Source organism: Oryx dammah, unplaced genomic scaffold (genome assembly GCF_014754425.2).
Source record: "Oryx dammah isolate SB20612 unplaced genomic scaffold, SCBI_Odam_1.1 HiC_scaffold_17, whole genome shotgun sequence".
Taxonomy (NCBI): Eukaryota; Metazoa; Chordata; class Mammalia; order Artiodactyla; family Bovidae; genus Oryx; species Oryx dammah.
This window is the reverse complement of record NW_024070201.1, coordinates 56108224-56114223: the sequence shown is the minus strand read 5'-3', so window position 1 is coordinate 56114223 and position 6000 is coordinate 56108224. Positions and strand designations below refer to the sequence as shown.

At 50.1% G+C, this 6000-nt stretch overlaps 1 protein-coding gene across 3 annotated transcripts in view; it reads left to right on the top strand.

Moving 5' to 3' along the window:
* BDNF (brain derived neurotrophic factor) overlaps nucleotides 1-6000 on the top strand; it is a 61393-nt gene that overhangs the window by 17771 nt on the left and 37622 nt on the right. Inside the window, exon 1 of one of the 3 annotated variants that reach the window (XM_040258920.1) lies at nucleotides 1945-2417. The exons of 1 other annotated variant lie outside the window; for it this stretch is intronic. The gene's annotated coding sequence lies outside the window, so the exon portion shown is untranslated. Of the gene's footprint in view, nucleotides 1-1944; nucleotides 2418-3262; nucleotides 3562-6000 lie in introns of those variants that run through there. One more of the 3 variants, XM_040258919.1, reaches the window with a different exon arrangement.

Sequence of the window (6000 nt, the reverse complement as noted above, 5' to 3'; positions counted from 1 at the left end):
TTTTTTTTTTAATTTAGCCTCTCAAATTGTTTTGCCGTATTAAAAGAAACTGTGTTTGCACTCATCCTACACCCCTAGGAATCAATTTGTTGTTTAGTCACTAAGTTGTGCCCAACTCTTTTGTGATCCCATGGAACCTGCCAGGCTCCTCTGTCCATGGGATTTCCCAGGCAAGAATACTGAAGTGGGTTGTCATTTCCTTCTCCAGGGGATCTTCCCAACCCAGGGATTGAACCCAAGTCTCCTACACTGCAGGCAGATTCATTACCACTGAGCCATCAGGGATGTCCTAGGGAATCATACAGAGGTTCTTTGAGGGGGCCAAGCTGGGCTTCTTGACCTCTGTCCTTCATTGCTTCCAACTAGCCTGTATATTTCACATACATTAAATATTCCACAATATACTTCACCATCTGTGCTGTAGGGTAGTTTGTGCTGGACATGTATACTGTCAAGTTGATAGAGGTGCAAAGCTAAATGTGTGACACTCTAAGAATATGCATATATTTGAATAATTTGACTATTCAGTCCAACAATTTGCAAAGAGGCGCTGAAAGATCACACATCTTGGTAACACTTCCAAGAAACATAGCTTCCCTTATTGGGGGTGGGGAGAGGCAGGGATATTTCTAGCTGGAGTTCCTGATTTATTAAAGTCTTGTTTCTGGCATTTTAGCTGTGTGAACTCGGGCAAATGATTTCGTGGCACTGAGCCTCCGGTTTTCATTTATAAAATAAGAATAGTAATTTCTGTGACTGGTCTTTAGAAGCTCTAAAACAGCTAATATAAGTGCACTCATTTTTTTAAAACTGTAAACCCTTAGGCAAACTGAACTGAGTATATAATGATATTACATATTCAGTTCAACAGCACATTCTTGATAACCACAGAAGGGTTCAGGGGAGGAAACTGTTTATAATCTTTCCCTTTCCCCAAATTAATGTTGCAGTGTTTAGAGAAATTCTTAAAGCAGTGAGTCTTAGCAATGATTAGGTCAAACTCCTTTGAGATTACAGAAGAAATGCACATACTCATAAAACTGCCTACCAAATTTGGGGGAAATGAGAGAGTCCTATGACACCCAAATATGCATTGATTAAGAAAGAGTGCTTCTCAAATCTGACCCCAGATTTTCTGCTTCCCAATAGCTAGAGGTGATTGTTAAAATGCTAATTTCTGGACGCTGCCCCGCCCCTACTAAATCACAATTTCCGGAGGATAAATCTACATTTTAATAGGCAACCCAGGAGGTTTTTTAGGCTACCCTGGTGGCTCAGATGGTAAAGTCTGTTTTCAATGCAGGAGACCTGGGTTCAATCCCTGGGTCAGGGAGATCCCCTGGAGAAGGAAATGGCAACCCACTCCAGTATTCTTGCCTGGAGAATTCCATGGACAGAGGAGCTTGGAATGCTACCGCCCATTGGGTCGCAAAGAGTTGAACACGACTGAGCGACTAAAACACAGGTGGTTTCTATGCTCGGAAGAGGTCCCAGGATTACAAGTTAAATGTCAGGGTCTTTTTCCGTTCCTTATTCTAAATTTTAAGGTCTGTACTCTCGCGCAGGAACTGGTCGAACTAGTGGGAAGAAAATTCCGCTTTCAAGCAGGAACCTAGATAGACGGTTGAAAGCGTTTTTCCGATAGTATATTGAAAGTGAATATGAAGTTCTCTGCAAGGGTCTTGGCTACCTGCAACTAAGAATCCGAAAGACTGCTGCGGGGGAAGAGGGGCGAAGTGAGGATTAATTGAGCCAACTGCCCACCCCGACACACACACACACACACACACACACACACACACACACATTAAAACAGAAGGCTTTTTATTTATCTTTGCTACCCAGGTTCTTTATTAAAAGGGTTGGTTTATGTGTGTAAGTTTGCTAGGGAGGGAAGTGAAAACATCTGCAGAACCATGCAATGCCCTGGAACGGAACTCTTCTAATAAAAGATGTATCATTTTAAATGCGCTGAATTTTGATTCTGGTAATTCGTGCACTAGAGTGTCTATTTCGAGGCAGCGGAGGTATCATATGACAGCGCACGTCAAGGCACCGTGGAGCCCTCTCGTGGACTCCCACCCACTTTCCCATTCACCCGGAGAAGGCTGCTCGCGCAGCCGCTCCCCCCACAAGCTAGCATGAAATCTCCCAGCCTCTGCCGAGATCAAATGGAGCTCTTCGCTCAGGGGGTGCGAGTATTACCTCCGCCATGCAATTTCCACTATCAATAATTTAACTTCTTTGCTGCAGACCAGAAGGAGTACATACCGGGCACCAAAGACTCCCCTCAACCCCACCCCTTCTTTTTAACCAAAGAGAACGTGAAAAAAGAATAGAGTCTGGGAGTTTCGGGGCCGAAGTCTTCCCCAGAGCGGCTGCCTTGATGTTTACTTTGACAAGTAGTGACTGAAAAGGTGGGTTTCTTTTCTTTCTCTCTCCGTTTTTTTCCTCTTGTTTGGTCGACTAGAAAGCGTGTGGCTTGAGTGAGGTCTGTCATTGCCTCGGCTTCCCGACTGGAGCAAGTAACTTGGTGTAACGTTATCTGGGGGTGTTCATGAATAAAAAATGCCGTTATTATCTTGATTGGATTTCTATTAGGCAAACTCCGGAGAGGTCAGTGCACGAACTCTGTTTAAGCCGCGGCGTGTTAAGGCAGCGGAGTAAACCAATAGCCCCCCTGCTCTGTGCGATTTCATTGTGTGCTCGCGTTGGCAAGCTCCGTCGTGCGGGAAGGTGCGGGAAGGTGTGTCCGTGGCCCAGGAAACGCACGCCCTCTCCCACAGAACTTAGGTGCCGGGATGAAGCGGGGGGGAGTTGCCACAGAGGGGAGCGAGACCCCGGGGGCGCCCGATGCGCGCTCGCTCCCTTCAGTCCCGGCGTGGACCGCCCGGGTTTCCGCGGAGGGCCCGGGACGCGGGGTTCCCCCGGGCCGGGGCTAGGTCACCCATCGGGGCCGCGGGCGTGGCGCGCACGTCCCGTTGAGGCGCCTCAGGGACTGGCGCGGGGCTTACGGGGCCACATCGCGGGGCCCGGGGGACTGGCCGAACGGGGGCGCGCGGGTCCGGGGCGCCTGGGCAGCCCGGGGACTCCCCCAGGCCGAGCGGGGGCGAGGAAAAGGCGCGGCGTTCCCTTTAAGCGGCCGCCCCGCACGGGTCTCGGTGGCGCGGGCGAGCTGGGGGAGGGGGGACGGGGGGCGGCGCCGTTTGACCAATCGAAGCTCAACCGAAGAGCTAAATAATGTCTGACCCCAGCTCCAGGCGCAGGCTGGAGCTCCGGGTCCCGGTTGCCGCCGCGCCCGGGCGCACCCGCCCGCTCGCTGTCCCGCGCACCCCGTCGCGCCGCGGGCTTCCGGGCACGGCCGAGGAACCGGCCCGGCGCGCCCCCCACCTCCTCCTCGGGAAGCGTTGATGAGACGCTTGAACTGCAGCTGCCACCGCTGCTGTGGGGCCGGCGGCGAGCGGCTCCGCGACGGGGACTTGGGCTGGGCGCAGGGGCCAGGAGCAGGACGACGATGTGACTCCGCCGCCGGGGACCCGTGAGCTTTGTGTGGACCCGGAGGTAGGCGAGCATCGGACGTGGGGCTTGGCTCGGGAGCCGCCGGTCCGCCGGGGAAAGTTGGCTGGGGCGCGGGGGTGGGGGGTGCGAAGTTATGGGGAACAGGCCAGAACTCCTTTCTTCCCCTCCAAGAGAAGGGGGCATTTTGAGTTGTTCCTGTTGAGCTTTCTTCTCCTACTGCACGATCCAGAGGGGTAGCCAGGACGCCCGAGAGAGAGGGGACCCCGGGAAGCCCAGAAGTGGCGGAGAGAAAGCCAAGAAGAGACGCAGACCTGCGCGATAGAAGACGGCGCCCCGGGGACCCCCAGAAGAGGAGGGGTCGTGAGAGCGATTTAGGGCGCCAGCTGTGGGGGGCCCCGACTGACGTGACGGGGTTGGGGCTGAGATATGAATTTTTCCCAAGGGCTGGGCGGCCCCTGCGCAGGTTTTGGGGGGCCGCTCGCTCCTTCAGCCCGCATACCGCGTCCCCGGGGCTTCAGCGGGGCTGCACACCATCACCTGCTCCCCAGGAGTTGAGTTAAAAGCGGACGTATACGGGTGCAGTACGACTTTATCTTGGGAAACTTGACACTCTGCAGCTCGGACCTGAAAGGGGCTGCGGGACTCCGGGGCTAGTTGTGCTCACGCGTCTCCCCACCCCGGGCACCTCCCTTGAGGCACCTTGCAGAGAAGTGAAAAGTTTTGGCTTTCAGGGACTGGGAGGGATGTGTGTATATGTATGTGTATGCGTTTGGCGGAGGGTGATGTTCTGACTCGGGTAGGTCCCCGGGGATGCCATGCACAGCCGGGAAGAGGAAATGGGTGAATGAGCCGTGCCTGGAAAGAAATAGCTGAGGGTTGGAGGCTCTTTGCTCGACGGGCAGAGAAGGGGACTTCCAGACTGGTAGCACCCCCTAGGGAAGAAAAGCCTCGGGACTGCTGGGGTGAACTAGAGTCACCGTCGAAGGATGCTGTTTGTGTGTTGGGGGTGGAGCGGGGTGGAGGGACACTGTTGGAGGGGCCGCGAGGAGAAGGGGTGGGGAGAGCGGCGCTAGGGAAGGTAGAGGGTGCCCTCTGCCGGCTAAGCTGCCCAGAGCGGCTGCAGGGGCGGGAGGCTGGGGGGTGGGGAAGTGGTAAGAGATGGCTTTGCGGGATCTCTTCGGTAGCTGGTAGGAGGGACTTGTTGAATGACGCTTCTGACTCCCGACTCGGGTGAATTTCGACTCCTCGCGCCTCCCTGGCTCCAGTGCAAGTTTTCCTTGAGCTGGGGGAGCTTTGACAGGCTATGGTTGGTGGTGTGTTAGGGATTTCTGGATCTCATTTTAGGGTCCTTCAGGGATCTTAACACTTACTCCTCAATGTCAGCAGTAAACAGCGAATATTTTCTGACAAGAGTGCAGGAATGTTCTTGGCCAGAAGCAAAGAAAAGCATATTTCTGAGGGTGTATTAATTCTCTTAGTACAGTTATCTTTTTCAAGCAAAGTCATGTGTAATTGGGAACGTTGATTTCTTTTTACTGCATATAAAACTGCATATTGATTTTAAATAGGAAGTAATGTTATTAAATGAGACCTTCAAATTGGTTTGACTTCTGGGAAAATATCCCCTTACCTTTAATTTTACCCCCCAAAAGTATTTTTATGTGAGTCTGTTATAAAGTCAGAGGCCATTTTGGTCTTAAAATTATATTTGTATATACTTATATTTTTTGCATTTTAATTTATTGAGGTATAATTACTGGTTTGATTCGTCTACAGGTGTTTGTTTACCTCATGCAACATTATGATTTTTAGGTTGAAAATTTATGAGATTATGGGATGTAGTACTCCAAATTATTATAAGCAATAGATCATAAAGTTTTTACCCCAGGGACCACACCCCTTTAAAACCGTCATTAATCCTGTTCCTCGATTTTGGAAATACCTTGCTTAAGGTCATTAACTCCTGTTCCTTGCTTTTGCAAATACCTTGCTTAAGATTCTTCTTTTGCAAGTTTACTGCTGGAGGTAAGGGAAAGGAAAGAGACATTTGTTGAAATGTAACCATAACCTTTACTGGAATTTAAAACACGTTGGTCACCATTACTGGAATTCCCGGGCCATAAAGTCGTCTTTTTTTTTTCTTCCACTTTATTTTGCAAAATGTGATAAATGTTGGTAAATATAGACCTGTACTAAGTATTATGACAGGAGAAGCATTATGTATGTAGAGCTATTTTAAGTCATTACAAAACGTTTTCTATTTATAAATGATATAAGCAGAAAGAAATGATTTCCAGATAAACAAGACTTACGTACATGTTTTGAAGCATTAGAACACTGAAGACACACTTAGACATCACATTTTTTTGAAAAAGGAAAATAACAGAGTAATTTTTCACATACCTTTGGAGGCTTTCATTGCCTAGTCAGAGCTGAATTAGTAACTGGAAATCTCATTTATTTTAAGATTATTTAAGACTT